Raw genomic sequence first — 20,659 nt, forward strand, 5'->3', positions numbered from 1 at the left:
GTCCCAACTAGGAGACCATTGACCTAGGTTTCACAGCAGATTCTTTAATTGGACAGAAAAGGGGCTTCAACCCTTCTCAGCTATGCTAGAGAGCAGTTTGCCCATACAGGGACCTGGAGAGAGACATCATTAGTGCCCCTGCAGGCACAGACCTTAGTTTTATTTCAGATCTTGAAACCATTCTGGATCCAGCTCCAGCCCAACTCAACTACAGTCTGAGGCAAATCTGCCTGCCCACAGACCTGCCAGAAAACACACTCAACCATGACCCCAGAGACAGACATGAAGACACTGGTTTCAGCTATAGACCCCGAGGAAACCTTGTGACTTAGCACTAACTCCTCTGTGCCACAGGTTGAGGAACCCACTCAGAGACCCATGAGCAGCCTTCCCAGCAAACTAGATAAACTCTTCCCCAACTACACACCTAATAATAGACCCACCATTTACAGACCTTGAAGTGGACCCTCATCCCCTCCCCAGCCCTATACAGTATGATTCTAGAGCCAGTTTGGCCCTCTGAGGCACTAAATAGGATACAAGCCTGCTAGAAGCCCTAGTAAAAGGATCATGAACCAAAGATCCCACTCTGGACCCGTAAGCAACCATGTGATCTGGCTGTAACCCCATTCAACCATGATACTGAAGGCAATCTCATCAGCCCAGGACACTAACAGGAGAAGCTTTTAACCTACCGAAACCAGTCTGTAAAGACTGAAAGAGAGTCTGCTCTTTCAAATGCACAGACATCAGTACAAGGATAAACAAATAACAAAGCATCAGACAAATATGACACCACCAAAGGAAACTAATAAAGCTTTAGCAACTGATCCAAATAAATGGAGATCTATAAGTTTCCTTTAAGGTAATTCAAAACAATCATCTTAAAAAATCTCAGTGAGATGCAAAAGAAAAGAGTAAACAAAAAATACAACTAAAACAAAAAATACATGAACAAAATAAAAATTTAATAAAGAAATATAAACCATTAAAAAGAACCAAACAAAAATTCTGGAGCTGAAGAACACAATGAAAGAAATAAATAAGTCAATAGAGAGTTTTAATGCCCGACTCAATCATGCAGAGGAATTAGTGAACTCAAAAAAAGAGTCTTTTAAAATTAACAAATTAGAGTAAAAAAAGAATAAAAAGTGGCAAAGAAAGCATGAGACCTTTGAGACACCACCAAGAATATGGTATAGAAAGTATAGAAACTTCAGAAGGAGAAGAGAGAGATAAAAAGTCAAAAATATTTTTTCTTTAAAGACATACTGTCTGAAAACCTTCCTCACTTGGGAAGGATATGGAAATCCAGATTCATGAAGCTCAATGAATCATGAGCAAGATCAGCCCAGAAAAGACTATTATGAGGCATAATATAATCAAATTGTCAAAAGTCTAAGATAAGAGAATCTCGTGGGTGGTTTTGTTTATTTTTTAGCTTAATGTGATCCCGTTTGTCCATTTTTGCTTTGGTTTCCTGTGATTGTGGGGTATTACTCAAAAAATCTTTGGCCAGTCAACTGTCCTTGAGAATTTTTCCAATTTTTTTTCTTTCAACTTTTATTTTTAGATACAGGGAGTACATGTGCTGGTTTGTTACATGGGTATATTATACCAGAATAGTGACTATAATCCAAAGTAGGTAGTTTTCTGAACCATTCTTCCCTGCTCTCCTCTCCCCTCTAGTAGTCTGCAGTGTCTTTTGTTCCCATATTTACGTCTAAGGGTGCTCAGTGTTTAGCTCCCACTTATAAGTGAGAACCTTCAGTAGTTGGTTTTCTGTTCCTGCATTAATTTGCTTAGGATTATGGCCTCCAGCTCTCTCCATGTTGCTGTAGAGGACATGGTTTTATCTTTTTTATGGCTGAGTACTAGTCCATGGTGTATATATGCTACGTTTTCTTTATCCAGTCCACCACTGATGAGCACATAAGTTGATTCCATATCTTTGCTGTTGTGAATAGTGCTGTGATAAAAATGTGAGTGCATGCGTCTTTTTGATATAATGATCTATTTTCATTTGGTTATATTCCCAGTAGTGCAATTGAGGGTCAAATGGTAGCTCTGTTTGAAGTATTATGAGAAATCTCCAAACTACTTTCCACAGCGGTTAGGCTAGTTTACATTCCCACCAATAGTGTATTAGCATTTTCTTTTTTCTGCAGCCTCATCAGCATCTGTTGTTTTTGGACTTTTAAATAGTGGTCATTCTGACTAGTGTAACATGGTATCTTACTGTGGTTTTGATTTGCATTTCTCTGTTGATTAGTGATGATAAGTGTTTTTTAATATGCTTGTTGGATACTTGTATGTCTTCTTTTAAGGAGTGTCTGTTTATGTCCTGTGCCCATTTTTAAATGAGGTTATTGTTCTTCCTTGTTGTTCTGTTTAAATTCCTTATAGATTCTGGATATTAGACCTTTGTCAGATGCATAGTTTGCAAATCATTTTTCCCACTCTGTAGGTTGTCTGTATATTTCATTAATAGTTTATTTTGCTGTGCAGAAGCTTTTTAGTTTAGGTCTCATTTGTCAATTTTTGTTTTTATTGCCCTTGCTTTTAAGGACATAGCCAAAAAATTGTTTGCCAAGGCTGATGTTGAGAAAGGTATTTCCTAGGTGTTCTTCTAAAATTTTTACAGATTGAGGTATCACATTTAAAATTTTAATTATCTTGAGTTAATTCTTCTATATGGTGAAAGGTAAGGGTCCATTTTAACTCTTATGCACATGGCTAGACAGTTACACTAGTGATACAGGAACGAGAAAGAAATTATTTAGGCAGATAGTGAGGGTAAAGGAATTCTCAGCAAGGCTTCCCTTTTAACAAAAAGCAGCCCCAAATAACTTCTTTTCTAACAAAGAGCAGCCTGAAAAATGAAGCAGCAGACATAGATAAGCAGGCTGGAGACTTGCATGTGTGCATGCTGGCAGCTGTGCCAATAGAAAAGGGGCTGACTGGAAGCCAGGCATTTTCAACCTGGAGGCTCCATCTTCCCTTTTCTTTGTCACTAATAAAGAACCAGGCAACATGGCACAGGCCAGGTAGACAACCATCTGCATAATAAAAGATTAGGGTTGAGTGGCCAGCTTCTTTAAGCGCTATGCAAATGGCATGCCTAGTCCGACCAATCTTTCATGCCCTATGTAAATCAGACACTGCCCCCTCAAGCTCATCTATAAAACCTTCTACATTTCACTGCAGAAGCAGCAACCCATTTCTCCAGTACCCATCCCTGGGCAGAGATCTCTTCTCTTTCTTTTGCCCATTAAACTTCCTGTCTTAACCTCACTCTGGTGTGTTCACGTCCTAGTTTTCTGTGGTCATGGGACAACAAACCTCAGATATTACCCTAGACAACAAGGCGATTTCATAGCATCATTTATTGTATAAGCAGTCCATTTATATTCCTTTTTTTCTTGTCTGTCTTTTTGAAAATCAGATGGCTGTAAGTGTGCAGCTTTATTTCTGAGTTTTCTATTCTGTTCCATTAGGATAGATGTCTACTTTGTACCATACCATGCTGTTCTGATTACTGTAGTCTTATTGTAAAATTGGAAGTTGGACAGTGTAATGCCTCCAGCTTTCTTCTTTTTGCTTAAAATTGCTTTAGCTATTCAGGCTCTTTTTTGGTTCCATATGAATTTTAGAATAGTTTTTTTCTAATTCTGTGAAGAATGGCATTGGTAGTTTGATAGGAATTGCACTGAATCTGTAAATTGCCTTAAGCAGTAAGGCCATTTTAACAATATTGATCCTTCCAATACATGAGCTTGGAAAGTTTTTCCATTAATTTGTGTTATCTTTGATTTTTTTCAGTAGAATTTTGTAGTTCTCCTTGTAGAGATCTTTCACCTCCCTGGTAGGCTGTATTTATTCCTATGTATTTCATTTTCTTTGTGTCTATCATAAATGGGATTGTGTTTTATATTTTACTCTCAGCCTGGAGATTATTAGTGTATAGGAATGCTACTGCTTTTGGTACATTGATTTGATATCCTGAGACCTTACTAAGATCATTTATCAGTTCTAGTAGCCTTCTGGCAGTCTTTTTCTCATCTTTTAGTTTTAGGTTTAGAATACATGTGAGGGTTTATCACATAGGTAAACTCATGTCATGGGGGTTTATTTACAAATTATTTCATCACCCAAGTATTAAGCCCAGTACCCAATAGTTATCTTTTCTGCTCCTCTCCCTCCTCCTACCACTCTCCACTCTCAAGTAGACCCCAGTGTCTGTTGTTTCCTTCCTTGTGTTCATACGTTCTCATCATTTAACTTGTACTTATAAGTGAGAACATGCAGTGTTTGGTTTTCTGCTCCTGTTAGTTTTCTGAGGATAATAGCCTTGATCCCCACCCACATTCCCACCAAATATATAATCTTGTTCTTTTTTATGGCTGCACAGTATTCCATGATGTATATGTACCACATTTTCTTTATCCAGTCTGTCATTGATGGGCATTTAGGTTGATTCCTTGTCTTTGCTATCATAAATAGTGCTGCAGTGAACATTTGCATACATGTGTCATTAACGTAAAATGATTTATATTCCTCTGGGTATATACCCAGTAATGGGATGGCTGGGTCGAATGGTAGTTCCTCTTTTGGCTTTTTGAGGAATCACCATACTGCTTTCCACAAGGGTTGAACTAATTTACACTCTGATCAGTGGTGTATAAGTGTTCCCTTTTCTCCACAACCTTGCCAGCATCTTTTTTTTTTTTTTTTTTTTACTTTTATATAGGTATTTTTACTAGTATAAAGTGGTATCTCATTGTGGCTTTGATTGCATTTCTGTAACAATTTGTGACATTGAGCTTTTCTTCATATGCATGTTGGCTGCATGTATGTCTTCTTTTGGAAAGCGTCTGTTCATGTTCTTTGCCCACTTTTTAATGGAGTTTGTTTTTCTCTTGTAAATTTATTTATGTCCCTTATATATTCTGGATATCAAACCTTTGTCAGATGCATAGTTTGCAAATATTTTCTCCCATTCTGTAGGTTGACTGTTGACTGTGTTGATAGTTTCCTGTCCTGTGTAGAAACTCTTACGTTTAATTAGATCCCACTTGTCAATTTTTGCTTTTGTTGCAATTGCTTTTAGTGTCTTTGTCATGAAATCTTTGCTCATTCCTATGTCCAGGATGGTATTGCCTAGGTTGCCTTTCAGGGTTTTTATGGTTTTGGGTTTTACATTTAAGTCTTTAATCCATTTTGAGTTAACTTTTGTATATAGTGTAGGGAATGGGTTCAGCTTCATTCTTCTGCATATGGCTAGACAGTTATCCAAGCACTATTTATTGAATAGGGAGTCTTTTTCCCATTTTTTGTTTTTGCCAGCTTTTTTGAAGATCAGATGATCATGAGTGTGCAGCCTTATTTCTGGGCTCTCTATTCTGTTCCATTGGTCTAGGTGCCTGTTTTTGTGCCAGTGCCATGTTGTTTTGGTTACTCTAGCCCTCTATTATAGTTTGAAGTCAGGTAATGTGATGCTTCTAGCTTTGTTCCTTTTGCTTAGGATTGCCTTAGCCACTGAGACTCTTTTTGGTTCCAGATGAATTTTAAAATAGTTTTATTTATCTAGTTCTGTGAAGAATATCTTGGTAGTTTGACAGAAATAGCACTGAATTTGTAAATTGCTTTGGGTAGTATGGCCATTTTAACAATAATGATTCTTCCAATCCATGACCATGGGATGTTTTCCCATTTGTTTGTGTCTTCTCTGATTACTTTCAGCAGTGTTTTGTCATTCTCATTGTAGACATCTTTTACTTCCCTGGTTAGCTTTATTCCTAGGTATTTTATTCATTCTGTGGCAGTTGTGAACAGGATTGCCTTTCTGATTTGGCTCTCAGATTGACTGTTTTTGGTGTACAGGAATGTTAGTAATTTTTGTATGTCAATTTTGTATCCTGAAACTTTACTGAAGTTATCAGCTGAAGGAGATTTTGGGGTGAGACTATGGGGTTTTCTAGATGTAAAATTATGTTGCCTGCAAAGAGAGGGAGTTTGACTTCCTCTCTTCCTATTTGGATGTCCTTTATTTCCTTCCCTTGCCTGATTGCTCTGGCTAGGACTTCTAATACCATGTTGAATAGGAGGGGTGACAGAAGTCATTCTTACCTTGTGCTGATTTTCAAGGGAAATGCTTTCAGCTTTTGCCCATTCAGTATGATGTTAACTGTGTGTCTGTCATAGACAGCTCTCATTATTTTGACAATACCTAGTTTGTCAAGAGTTTTAAAATGAAGGGGTTTTGAATTTATCGAAAGCCTTTTCTGTATCTATTAAAATAATCATTTGGTTTTTGTCTTTAGTTCTGTTTATGTGATGAATCACATTTATTGATTTGCATATGTTGAACCAGCCTTGAATCCTGGGGATGAAGCCTGCTCAATCATGGTGAATTAGCTTTTTGATGTGTTGCTGAATTTTGTTTGCAAGTGTTTCTTTGAAGATTTTTGCACTGATGTTCATCAAGGATATTGGCCTGAAGTATTTTTTTTTTTTTTTAGACAGAGTCTTGCTCTGTCACCAGGCTGGAGTGCAGTGGTGCCATCTTGGCTCACTGTAACCTCTGCCTCCCAGGTTCAAGCAATTCCCCAGCCTCAGCCTCCCGAGTAACTGGGACTAGAGGCACGCATCAACATGCCCAGTTAATATTTTGTATTTTAATAGAGATGGGGTTTCACCATGTTGGCCAGGATCCTGACTTCGTGATCCGCCTGCCTCAGCCTCCCAAAGTGCTGGGATTACAGGCATGAGCCACCACGGCTGGCCTGAAGTTTTCTTTTTTTGTTGTGTCTCTACCAGTTTTGGTATCAAGATGATGCTAGCCTCACAGAATAACTTAGGGAAGAGTCCCCCCTCTTCAATTTTTTGGAATAGCTTGTATAGGAATGGTACCAGCTCTTCTTTGTAGAACTGGTAGAATTTGGCTGTGACTCTATTGGGTCCTGGGCTTTTATTGGTTGGTAGGCTGTTTATTACAGATTCAATTTCAGAGCTTGCTCTTGGTCTCTTCCTGGTTCAGTCTTGGAAGGGTTTATCTGTCTGGGTGTTTATCCATCTCTTCTAGGTTTTCCAGTTTGTGTGCATAGAGGTATTTGTGGTAGTTTTGGTGGTTGTTTTTATTTCTGGGGGTCAGTGGTAAGTCTATTCATCATTCATAATTGTGTTTATTCGGGTCTATTATTCTAGCAAGTGGTCTATCTATTGTATTATTTTTTTCAAAAAACAACTCTTGGACACATTGGTCTTTTCAATGGCTTTTGGTGTCTTGATTTCCTTCAGTTCAACTCCGATTTTGGTCATTTCTTGTCTTCTGCTAGCTTTGGGGCTGGTTTGTTCTTGCTTCTCTAATTCTCTCAGTTGTGATGTTAGGTGGTTAATTTGAGATCTAACTTTTGATGTGTGTATTTAGTGTTATGAATTTCCCTCTTAATGCTGCCTTAGCTGTGTCCCAGAGATTCTGCTATGTTGTATCTTTTTTCTCATTATATTCAAAGAACATTTTTATTTCTGCCTTAATTTCATTATTTATCCAAAAGTCATTCAAGTGCATGTTGTTTAGTTTCCATGTAATTGCATAGTTTTGAGCGATTTTTATAGATTTGACTTCTATTTTTGATTGTGCTATTGTCTGAGAGTGTGCTTGGTATGATTTTCATTCTTTTGCATTTGCTGAGGATGGTTTTATGTTTAATGATGTGACTGACTTTAGAGTATGTGCCATGTGATGATGAGAAGAATGTATATTCTGTTGTTTTGGGGTGGAGAGTTCTGTTAAGGTCTATCAGATCCATTTCGTCCATTGTTGAGTTCAGGTCCTGAATATCTTTGTTAATTTTCGGCCTCAATAATCTGTCTAATAGTGTCAGTGAAGTGTTGGAGTCTCCCACTATTATTGTATGAGAGTCTATCTCTCTTTGTAGGTCTCTAAGAACTTGCTTTATAAATCTGGATGCTCCTTTGTTGGGTGCATATATACTTAGGATAGTTAGGTCTTGTTGTCTAATTGAACCTTTATCATTATGTAATGTCCTTTGCCTTTTTTTGATCTTTGTTGGTTTAAAGTCTGTTTTCTCTGAAATTAGGATTGAAACCCCTGCTTTTTTCTGTTTTTCATTTGCTTGGTAGATTTTCCTCTGTCCCTTTATTTTGAGCCTATGAGTGTCATTACATGTGAGATTGGACTTTTGAAGACAGCATGCCATTGAGTGTTGCTTTTTTATCCATCTTGTCACTCCTCTGCCTTTTTAGTGGGGATATTTAGCCAATTTACATTCAAGGTTAGTATTGATATGTGTGTTAGCTGGTTATGTGTGCTTGTTTGTGTGGTTGCTTTATAGTGACACTGGTCTGAGTGTTTAAGTGTGTTTTTGTTTTAGCTGGTAGTGGTCTTTCCTTTCTATATTTAGTGCTCCTTTCAAAATTTCTTGTAAGGAAATCTGGTGACAAAAAACTCCCTCAAGATTTGTATCAGAAAAGAATCTTATTTCTCCTTCACTTAGGAAGCTTAGTTTGGTCAGATATGAAATTCTTGGCTGAAGATTTTTTTCTTTAAGAATGTTGAATACAGGCCCCCAGTCTCTTCTGGCTGTAGAGTTTCAGCTGAGAGATTGGCTGTTAGCCTGATGGGGTTTCCTTGAAGTTGACCTGCCTTTTCTCTTGAACTGACTTTAACATTCTTTCTTCCATTTCTACCCTGGAAAATCTGATGACTATATGTCTTGGGGATGATCTTTTTGTGCAGAATCTTGCAGGAGTTCCCTGTATTTCCTGAGTTTGACTGTTGGCCTCTCTAGCAAGGTTGGGGACATTTTCATAGATGATATTCCGGAATATGTTTTCCAAGTTGTATGCTTTCTCCCCCTCCCTTTCAGGGATGCTAAGAATTCATAGATTTGGCCTCTTTATATGGAATCTTATACTCCTCAGAAGTTTTGTTCATTTCTTTTTATTTTTGTCTGACTGTCTTATTTCAGAGAACCAGTCTTCAACTTCTGAGATTCTTTACTCAGCTTGATTTACTCTGTTGTTAATTCTTGCGATTGCACTGCGAAATTCTTGTACTGCGTTATTCAGCTCTGTCAGAGCTGTTAAATTCTTTTTTACACTGGCTATTTCATTCTTCAGCTCCTATATCACTTTACTGTGATTCTTAGTTTCCTTGAATTGGGTTTTATTATCCTCTTGAAACTCAATGATCTTCATTCGTATCCATATTCTGAATTCCATTTCGGTTGTTTCAGCCAGCTTAGCCTGGTTAAGAGCTCTCGTTGGATAACTGGGGCGGTTGTCTGGAGACATTCTGGCCTTTTGAGTTACTGGAGTTCTTGCTTTGGTTCTTTCTCATCTCTGAGTGTGGATGGTCCCACAATGAGATACCATCTCATTGAATTTTGATTTGCATTTCTCTAATGAGCAGTGATGATGAACTTTTTTTCATATGTTTGTTGGCCACATAAATGTCTTCTTTTGAGAAGTGTCTCTCCATATCCTTTCCCACTTTTTGATGGGGTTCTTTGTTTTTTTCTTAAGTTCCTTGTAGATTCTGGATATTAGACCTTTGTCAGATGGATGGATTGCAAAAATTTTCTCCCATTCTGTTGGTTGCCTGTTTACTCTGATGATAGTTTCTTTTGCTGTGCAGGAGATCTTCAGCTTAATGAGATCCCATTTGTCAATTTTGGCTTTTCCTGCAATTGTTTTTGGTGTTTTGGTCATGAAGTCTTTGCCCATGCCTATGTCCTGGATGGTATTGCTTAGGTTTTCTTCTAGGGTTTTTATGGTTTTAGGTCTTACTTTTAAGTGTCAGATCCATCTTGATTTAATTTTTGTATAAGGTGTATGGAAGGGGTCCAGATTCTACTTTCTGCATATGGCAAGCCAGTTTTCCCAGCACCATTTATTGAACAGGGAATCCTTTCCCCATTGCTTGTTTTTGTCAGGTTTGTCAAAGATCAGATGGTTGTAGATGTATGGTGTTATTTCTGAGGCTTCTGTTCTGTTCCATTGGTATATATAGCTGTTTACTTACCAGAACTATGCTATTTTCATTCCTGTAACCTTGTAGTATACTTTGAAGTCAGGTAGTGTGATGCCTCCAGCTTTGTTCTTTTTGCTTAAGATTCTCTCGGCTATACGGGCTCTTCTTTGGTTCCATATGAAATTTAAAGTAGTTTTTTCTAATTCTGTGAAGAAAGTCAATGGTAACTTGATGGGAATACCACTGAATCTATAAATTACTTTGGGCAGTATGTCTGTCTTCACGACATTGATTCTTCCTATCTATGACCATGGAATGTTTTTCCATTTGTTTGTATCCTCTCTTAGTTCCTTCAGCAATGGTTTGTAGTTCTTCTTGAAGAGGTCTCTCATCTCCTTTGTAAGTTGTATTCCTAGGTATTTTATTCTCTTTCTAGCAATTGTGAATGGGAGTTCACTCATGATTTGGCTCTCTGCTTGTCTATTATTGGTGTATAGGAATGCTTGTGACTTTTGCACATTGATTTTGTATCCCGAGACTTTGCTGAGGTTGCTTATAAGCTTAAGGAGTTTTTGGGCTGAGACGATGGGGTTTTCTAAATATACAATCATGTCATTGGTAAACAGAGACAATTTGACGTCCTTTTTTCCTATTTGGATACTCTTTATTTCTTTCTCTTGCCTGATTTTCCTGCCAGAACTTCCAATACTATGTTGAATAGGAGTAGCGAGAGACGGCATCCTTGTCTTGTGCTGGTTTTCAAAGAGAATGCTTCCAGTTTTTGCCTATTCAGTATGATATTGGCTGTGGGCTTGTCATAAATAACTCTTATTATTTTGAGATATGTTCCATCAGTACCTAGTTTATTGAGAATTTTTAATATGAAGGGGTGTTGAATCTTATCAAAGGCCTTTTCTGCATCTATTGAGATAATCATGTGGTTTTTGTCACTGGTTCTGCTTATGTGATGGATTATGTGTATTGATTTGCCTACTTCTGTCAATTTGTCTATCTCATTCTCCATCCAGTTTTGTGCCCTTGCTGAAGAAGAACTGCGATCATTTGGAGGAGAACAGGCATTCTGGTTTTTGGAATTCTCAGTGTTTTTGTGCTGTTTTTTCTTCATCTTCATGGATTTATCTACCTTTGATCTTTGAGGCTGATGACCTTCAGATGGGATTTTTGTGGAGGGGTCCTTTTTGCTGATGTTGATGCTATTGTTTTTTTTTGGTTAGTTTTTCTTCTAACAGTCAGGCCTCTCTTCTGCAGATCTGCTGCAGTTTGCTAGAGGTCCACTCCAGATCCTCTTTGCCTGAGTATCACCAGTGGAGGCTGCAGAACAGCAAAGATTACTGACTGCTCCTTCCTCTGGAAGCTTTGTCCCAGAGGGGCACTGAATTGATGCCAGCTGGAGCTCTTCTGTATGCAGTGTCTGTTGACCCCTGTTGGGAAGTCTCTCCCAGTCAGGAGGCATGGGGGCTCAGGGACCCACTTGAGGAGGCAGTCTGTCCCTTAGCAGAGCTGGTGTGCTGTGCTGGGAGAATCCCTCTTGTCAGGATTAGTTGGTCTCTTCAGAGCCAGCATGCAGGAGAGATTAAATCCGCTGAAGCTGCATCCACAGCCGCCCTTTCCCCCAGCTGCTCTGTCCCAGGGAGACGGGAGTTTATCTGTAAGCCCCTGACTGGGGCTGTTACCTTTCCTTCAGAGATGCCCTGCCCATTGAGGAGGAATCCAGAGAAGCAGTCTGGCCACAGATGCTCTGCTGCACTGTGGTAAATTCTGCCCAGTCTAAACGTCCTAGCCTCCTTAGCACTATCAGGGGAAAACCACCTACTAAAGCCTCAGTAATGGCAGATGACCCTCCCCCCACCAAGCTGGATCATCCCAGGTTGATTTCAGAAGGCTCTGCTGGCAGTGAGAATATCAAGCCAGTGGTTCTTAGCTTGCTGAGCTCCATGGGAGTGGGACCCACTGAGCAATACCACTGGGCTCCCTGGCTTCAGCCCCCTTTCCAGGGAAGTGAACAGTTCTGTCTTGCTGAGGTTCCAGGTGCCACTGGGGTATGAAAAAAACTCCTGCAGCTAGCTCAGTGTCTGCCCAAACAGCCACCCAGCTTTGTGCTTAAAACTCAGGGCCCAGGTGGCGTAAGCACATGAGAGAATCTCCTGATCTGCAGATTGCAAAAACCATGGCAAAAGCATAGGAAAACATGTAGTATCTGCACCAGATAGCACAGTCCCTCATGGCTTCCTTTGACTGTGGGAGGGAGGTTCCCCCGGCTCCTTGCACTTCCCAGGTGAAGTGATGCCCCACCCTGCTTCTGCTCACCCTCCATGGGTTGTACCCAGTGCCTAACCAGTACCAATGAGATAAACTGGGTATCTCAGTTGGAAATGCAGAAATCACCTGCCTTCTGCATTGGTGTCAATAGGAATTGCAGACTGGAGCTGGCCTGAAATCCTGTAATGTCATTCTTTGTCCTTCATTTTTGTTGGTTTAAATATTTTTTTCTGATGTGATAATATGACTCCTGTTCTTTGTTTTTTTTTCTTTCCCGGTTGCATGGCAGTCCTTATTCTATCCCTTTATTTTAAGACTGTGGGTGTTGTTACTTGTGAGATGAGTCTCTTGAAGGCAGCAGATGGTTGGTTATTTTCTTTTTATCCAGCTTGCCACTCTGTCTTTTAAGTGGGTTGTTTAGCCTGTTTACATTCATGGTTAGTATTGATATGTGTGATTTTGAAACCGTCACCATGTGGTCAGCAGGTTGTTATGTAGATTTGATTGTGAATTTGCTTTATAGTACTTATGGGCCATAAGTTTAAGTGTGTTTTGTGGTAGCAGGTGTCAATCTTTTAGTTCCATGTTTAGCTCTCCCTTAATAACCTCTTGTAAGGCCGATTTATTTAAAAAATTCCCTCAAAATTTGCTTGAGAAGGATTTTTTTCCACTTAAAAAGCTTAGTTCGGTGGAATATGAAATTCTTGGTTGGAATTTTTTCCTTCTGGGTGCTGAAAATATGCCCCCAATATCTTCTGGCTTCTAAGGTTTCTGCTGAGATGTCTGCTGGTAGCCTAATGGCATCCCCTCTGTCTGTGACTTCACCCTTCAATCTAGCTGCCTTTAAGATACTTTTCTTTTGTATTGACATTGTGAATTTGATGACTATGTGCCCTCAGTCTGGTCATTGTGTATAGTATCTCATTGGGATTCCCTATATTTATTAGATTGTGTGTCAACCTCTCTAGTGAGATTAGGGAAATTTTCTTGGACTATGTCCTCAAATATGTTTTCTAAGTTGTTTATTCTCTCTCCTCCTCTCAAAGATGCCAAGGAGTTGTAGATTTTGTCTCTTTACATAATCCCACATTTCTTGAAGGATTTGTTCAATTTTTAAAATTCTTTTTTCTGTATTTTTGTCTGACTGAGTTGATTTGATGATCTGGTCTTTGAGTTCAGAGATTATTTCCTCAGTTTGGTCCATTCTGCTGTTAGTACTTCTGATTGTATTATAAAATACTGTAGTGAAATTTTTAGCTCCAGAAGTTCAGTCCAGTTATTTCTCAAAATGACTATTTCATCTTTCAGCTCATTTATTGTCTTACTCTATTTGTTGGATTCCTTGGATTAGGTTTCAACTTTCTTGTGAATCTTGATGAGTTTTCTTGCCATCCAGATTCTGAATTCTATGTTTGTCCAGTCATTTCTGACTGGTGAAGAACTACTGCTGGGGAGCTAGTGGACTAGTTTGGAGGTAAGAGAGAACTCTGGCTGCTTGAATTGCCAGAGTTCTTGCACCAGTTTTTTCTCATCTGGGAGGACGCATGTTCTTTTAACTGTGGGGTAAGTTTAGTCACTTGGCTTCATTTCTGGAAACTTTCAATGGGACACACAGGGAAGACAGTTTGGCTGTCTCTCCACAGGGTGGCTGTGATGTATTGGAGGCATGAACAAAGAAGCAAAGCAATCAGGGTATTTGTTCCTTCTCCAGCCCAGGAACAGCAAGGGTGGGTACCACAGTAGGCAGTCACAGAGGGGCTGTCAGTTGCCTTTGGGAGAATCACAGATCCACTACCAATCAGAGTAATCATCCAGGGCTAGGGTGGCTGCACTGCAGGCCCAAGCCAGAGGGCTATGCCTGGCAAAACCAGAAGGGTCAGAGACTATCGGGGAAGATGAGCTGTCCTCTTTGTAGGATGGCCACTGGCACTTTAATTGCCTGAAATTAGTCAGACTCTTTGTATCCTCCATATCCTAGGGGGAGAAGGGACTGGAATCACTGTGGAGGCAATGGCAGAGAGCCTGACGGTTGCCTCTGGGAGTTCCACTTTAGAGCAATACAGGACGGCCATTGCCATTGAATAAAGTGATCAGGCAGGGGAAAGGCAGCTGCATTGGGCCCCAGGCCAGGAGATCCTGCCCAATAAGATGTAGCAGCGTCGAGAAGCCATGTGGACAATGGCCTGGCCACTTTTCCATATGGCAGTGCAGCACGCTGGAGGCCAATGACAGTTCTTGGGCTATTCACTCCATCCCCAGCCTGAGGGCAGCAGTGGCAGGGAGCATGACAGCAGCATTCACAGCAAGCCTGTCAGTTACATCTGGGAGCTCCATTACAGAGAAATAAAGAGCTACAACCAGCTGTAGTGCTCATGCAGGAATGGAGTGGCTACATCATGGTAACAGGCCAATTGGCTTTGGTTGGAGAGATGCAGCAGAGGCAAGGCCTGAAGTCCATCTGCTCCTCAGCACTGTGGATGTGGCCAATAACATGAGGGTATTTAAGACCGCCTGACAACTCTTGTTGAGAGGCCTATGGGATCTGTTGCTGAGGTCCTCAACAACAGAGGACCTTGCATTCCTTGAGGAATGCAAGACCTATGGGACTACACATGGGCCTGAGAAGCCTCTCTACCCAGACAGCAGGCAGATCTTCATGTTGGTCTGAAGGCTAGGGGAGAGAAAGCAGTTAGGGGGGATCTCCCATGCCCAGGAATGAAAGTTCTGTTGCAGAAGTGTTGGTCCCCTGGGATTCTTGCTCACTCACCCTTTCTCCATGGTAGAAAGGTCCCCTTGGCTCTGTACCTATCCCAGGCCAGGAGAGAGAGAATATTGAAATCAGTAAGAAATGACATAATTGAATACAGGGGAAACTACATAATACTATCAGCAAACATTTTAACAAAAATTTTGCAAGACAAAAGACAGTGGGCTGATATATTCAAAGTGCTGAAAAAGAAAAAAATCTTCAAACCAAAATACTAAACCTGGAAAAACTGTTCTTCAGGAATGAAAGGAAAATAAAGACATTTCCAGATAAACAAAAGCTGAGGGAGTTCACCACCACTAGACTTGCCTTACAAGAAATGCTCAAGAGAATTTCCACAGTTGCAATGAAATAACGCTAATTAATAACATTAAAAACAAAAATAAAAAAACTCACTTGTAAAGGTAAATATGTAGTCAAATTCAGAATACTCTAATACTGTAATGGTCGTGTAAATCATTTATATTACTAGTATAAACTTAAAAGACAAAACTATCAAAAAGACTTATACCTACAATAATTTGTTAAAGGATACACAACATTTAAAAATGTAAATTGTGCATCAAAAACATTAAATGAGGAAAAAAGTATAGAGTTGTGATATACAATCAAACTGGAGTCGTTATTAGTTTAAAATAAATTGGCATAACTGCAAGATTTTCTATGTTAGCTTCATTTTAATCACAAATCAAAAACCTATAGCAGATACACAAAAGAAAAAGAGAAAGAAATCAAAACATACTGATATGGTTTGGCTCTGTGTCCCTACCCAAATCTCATCTCAAATTGTAATCCCCATAATCCCTACATGTGGAGGGCAGGACCTGGTGGGAAGTGATTGGATCATAAGGGCAGTTGCCCTCATGCTGTTCTCATGATAGTGAGTGAGTTTTCACTTGAGATCTGATGGTTTTATAAAGGGCTCCTCCCCCTTCACTTCCTTCAAGTGTTCTCTCCGTTGTCACCATGTAAGACATGCCTGCTTACCCTTCTGCTGTAATTGTAAGTTTCCTGAGGCCTCCCCAGACATGCAGAACTGTGAGTCAATGAAACCTCTTTATTTTATAAATTACCCAGTCTCCGGTAGTATTTTTATAGCAGTGTGAGAATGGACTGATATATATACCATTACAGAAAATAATAAAATCACAAAAGTATAAAAAAAGAGAAAAAGAAAGGAACAAAAGATCTCCAAAAAACCACAAACAATAAAATGGTAGTAGCAAATTTTTTTCTATCAATGATTACCTTGAATCAAAAAAGAATGAACTATTCAATCAAAAGACATAGATTGGTTGAATGGAAAAACAAGACACCCAGCTATATGGTGCCTAAAAGAGACCCACTTCAGCTTTAAGTACACATGTAGACTGAAAGGGAAGGAATAAAGAAAGATAATTCATGCAAATAGAAACCAAGAGACAGCAGGAATAGCTATACTTCTATCAGACAAAATAAACTATAACTCAAAAACTGTAATATATACACTTAGCAAGAGATCACCTAAATATATAGGGCAAATATTAATAGGTCTGATGAGGAAGATAGATAGCAATACATTAATAGTAGAGGATTTCGATATGTCAATTCAATAACAGATTATTCAGACAGAAATTTAATAATACACAGGACTTGAAATGAACTTTAAACCAAATAAGTCTATCAGACATATACAGAACATTTCATCCCAAAGCAGAAGAATAAACATTCTTCTGAAGCGCACATAAGTCATTCTCCAGGTTAGATTATATGTCAGGCCACAAAAAAGTCTTCAAAAATTTTAAAAAGATTGAAATCATATTAAGCCTTTTTTCTGACCACAAAGGTATGAGATGAAAAACCATTAACAGGGTGAGATTTTAAAAATCCCGAAATATGCAGAAAGTAAACAACATGCTCCTGAATAACCAATGGATCAGAGAAGAAATCAAGAAGGAAATAAAAAAGATCTTGAGACTGACAAATGAAAATGGAAATAGTAAAACTTATGGTATGCAGAAAAAACAGTTCTAGGAGAAAATTTATAGCAATAAACACCTACATAAAAAAGAAGAAAGATCTGAAATAAAGAATTCAATTTTACAACTCAAGGACTAGATGAAGAAGAACAAAGCATAAATTTTGTAGAAGAAAGAAAATAATAAAGAACAAATTAGAAATCAACGAAATAACCTATAAAACAATAGAAAAGTTAATGAGCTTAAGAGTTAGTTTTTTGAGAAGATAAATGAAATTGACAAACATTTAGTTAGACTAAGAATAAAAGGGAGAATAATCAAGTAAATAAAATCAGACATGAAAGAGGCAGCATTATAACTTACATTGTATAAATGTACAGTGCCATAAAAGACTATTATGAACAATTATACATCAAATAGTTGGATAACTTGGAAGAAACTGATATAGTCCTTGAAACATACAATCTATTAAGAATAAATCACTAAGAAATAGAAAATATCAACTGATCAATAATTAGTAAGGGCATTGAAAAAGTAATCAAAATTTCTCAAGGACTGCAGGGCTTGACAGCTTTATAACAAACATTTAAATAATAGCTGATACCATTGGCCTACATACCTACTTTTTTTTTTTTTTTTTACTAGTACCATGTTGTTTGGGTAACTATAGCCGGTAGTATAGTTTGAAGTAAGGTAATGTGACGCTCTAGATGTAGTTTTTATATATTTATTTATTTATTTATTTATTTTTATTATACTTTAAGTTCCAGGGTACATGTGCACAACGTGCAGGTTTGTTACGTACATATACATGTGCCATGTTGGTGTGCTGCACCTGTTAACTCATCATTAACAGGTATATAACATTAAGTATATACCGATATATCGATATAACATTAAGTATATCTCCTAATGCTATCCCTCCCCCATCCCCCCACCCCACAATAGGCCCCAGTGTGTGATATTCCTCATCCTGTTTCCAAGTGTTCCCATTGTTCAATCCCCAGCTATGAGTAAGAACATGCGGTGTTTGGTTTCCTGTCCTTTTGATAGTTTGCTGAGAATAATGGTTTGTTATTATTTCCGAGGGCTCTATTCTGTTCCACTGGTCTATATCTCTGTTTTGGTACCAGTACCATGCTGTTTTGGTTACTGTAGCCTTGTAGTATAGTTTGAAGTCAGGTAGCGTGATGCCTCCAGCTTTGTTCTTTTGGCTTAGGATTGTCTCGGCAATGTGGACTCTTTTTTGGTTCCATATGAACTTTAAAGTAGTTTTTTTCCAATTCTGTGAAGAAAGTCATTGGTAGCTTGATGGGAATGGCACTGAATCTGTAAATTACCTTGGGTAGTATGGCCATTTTCACAATATTGATTCTTCCTATCCATGAACATGGAACGTTCTTCCATTTCTTTGTGTCCTCTTTTATTTTGTTGAGCAGTGGTTTGTAGTTCTCCTTAAAGAGGTCCTTCAAATCCCTTGTAAGATTCCTAAGTATTTCTCTTTGAAGCAATTGTGAATGGAGTTCACTCACGATTTGGCTCCTGTTTGTCTATTGTTGGTGTATAGGAATGTTTGTGATTTTTGCACATTGATTTTGTATCCTGAGACTTTGTTGAAGTTGCTTATCAGCTTAAGGAGATTTTGGGCTGAGACGATGGGGTTTTGTAAATATACAATCATGTCATCTGCAAACAGGGACAATTTGACTTCCTCTTTTCCTAATTGATTACCCTTTATTTCCTTCTCATGCCTAATTGCCCTGGCCAGAACTTCCAACACTATGTTGCATAGGAGTGGTGAGAGAGGGCATCCTTGTCTTATGCCAGTTTTCAAAGGGAATGCTTCCAGTTTTTGCCCATTTGGTATGATATTGGCTGTGGGTTTGTCATAAATAGCTCTTATTATTTTGAGATACGCCCCATCAATACCTAGTTTATTGAGAGCTTTTAGCATGAAAGGTTGTTGAATTTTGTCGAAGGCCTTTTCTGCATCTATTGAGATAATAATGTGGTTTTTGTCTTTGGTTCTGTTTATATGACGGATTATGTTTATTGATTTCCATATGTTGAACCAGCCTTGCATCCCAGGGATGAAGCCAACTTGATCGTAGTGGGTAAGCTTTTTGATGTACTGCTGGATTCAGTTTCCCAGTATTTTATTGAGGATTTTTGCATCGATGTTCATCAGCGATATTGATCTAAAATTCCTTTTGTTGTGTCTGTGCCAGGCTTTGGTATCAGGATGATTTTGGCCTCATAAAATGAATTAGGGAGGATTTCCTCTTTTTCTATTGATTGGAATAGTTTCAGAAGGAATGGTACCAGCTCCTCTTTTTACCTCTGGTAGAATTTAGCTGTGAATCGTCTGGTCCTGGACTTTTTATGGTTGGTAGGCTATTAATTATTGCCTCAATTTCAAAACCTGTTATTGGTCTATTCAGGGATTCAACTTCTTCCTGGTTTAGTCTTGGGAGGGTGTATGTGTCCAGGAATTTATCCATTTTTTCTAGATTTTTTAGTTTATTTGCGTAGAGGTGTTTATAGTGTTCTCTGATGGTAGCTTGTATTTCTGTGGGATCGGTGGTGAGATCCCATTTGTTTGTTTGTTTATTTATTTATTTATTTATTTATTTTGCATCTATTTGATTCTTCTCTCTTTTCTTCTTTATTAGTCTTGCTAGCGATCTATCAATTTTGTTGATCTTTTCAAAAAACCAGCTCCTGGATTCATTGATTTTTTGAAGGGTTTTTTTTGTCTCTATCTCCTTCAGTTCTGCTATGATCTTAGTTATTTCTTGCCTTCTGCTAGCTTTTGAATGTGTTTGCTCTTGTTTTTTTAGTTCTTTTTTTTGAGATGGAGTCTTGCTCTGTTCCCCAGGCTGGAGTGCAGTGGCGTGATCTCGGCTCACTGCAACCTCCACCTCCTGGGTTCACGCCATTCTCCTGCCTCAGCCTCCCGAGTACCTGGGACTACAGGCGCCCACCACGCCTGGCTAATTTTTTATGTTTTCAGTAGAGATAGGATTTCACTGTGTTAGCCAGGAAGGTCCTGATCTCCTGACCTTGTGATCCACCCGCCTCGGCCTCCCAAAGTGCTGGGATTACAGATGTGAGCCACCGTACCCAGCGAATTTTCTAGTTCTTTTAGTGGTGATGTTAGGGTGTCAATTTTAGATCATTCCTGCTTTCTCTTATGGGCATCTAGTGCTATAAATTTCCCTCTACACACTGCTTTAAATGTCCCAGAGATTCTTGTACATTGTGTCTTTGTTCTCATTGGTTTCAAAGAACATCTTTATTTCTGCCTTCATTTCGTTATGTACCCAGTAGTCATTCAGGAGCAGGTTGTTCAGTTTCCATGTAGTTGAGCGGTTTTGAGTGAGTTTCTTAATCCTGAGTTCTAGTTTGATTGCACTGTGGTCTGAGAGACAGTTTGTTATAATTTCTGTTATTTTACATTTGCTGAGGAGTGCTTCACTTCCAACTATGTGGTCAATTTTGGAATAAGTGTGATGTGGTGCTGAGAGGAATGTATATTCTGTTGATTTGAGGTGGAGAGTTCTGTAGATGTCTATTAGGTCTGCTTGGTGCAGAGCTGAGTTCAATTCCTGGATATCCTTGTTAACTTCCTGTCTCATTGATCTGTCTAATGTTGAC

At 38.8% G+C, this 20,659-nt stretch overlaps 1 protein-coding gene and 1 long non-coding RNA gene across 3 annotated transcripts in view; both read right to left on the minus strand.

Annotated features, from left to right (window-relative positions):
- LOC100990924 (NKG2-A/NKG2-B type II integral membrane protein) overlaps nt 1-20,659 on the minus strand; it is a 106,748-nt gene that overhangs the window by 9,149 nt on the left and 76,940 nt on the right. The gene's annotated exons all lie outside the window — the stretch shown is intronic.
- LOC134728431 (uncharacterized) overlaps nt 1,425-20,659 on the minus strand; it is a 67,069-nt gene continuing 47,834 nt past the window's right edge. The window contains exon 3 of the long non-coding RNA XR_010108811.1: nt 1,425-15,082. This is a non-coding gene — a long non-coding RNA (uncharacterized LOC134728431). The remainder of the gene's footprint in view (nt 15,083-20,659) is intronic.

This window comes from Pan paniscus, chromosome 10 (assembly GCF_029289425.2).
Source record: "Pan paniscus chromosome 10, NHGRI_mPanPan1-v2.0_pri, whole genome shotgun sequence".
NCBI lineage: Eukaryota > Metazoa > Chordata > Mammalia > Primates > Hominidae > Pan > Pan paniscus.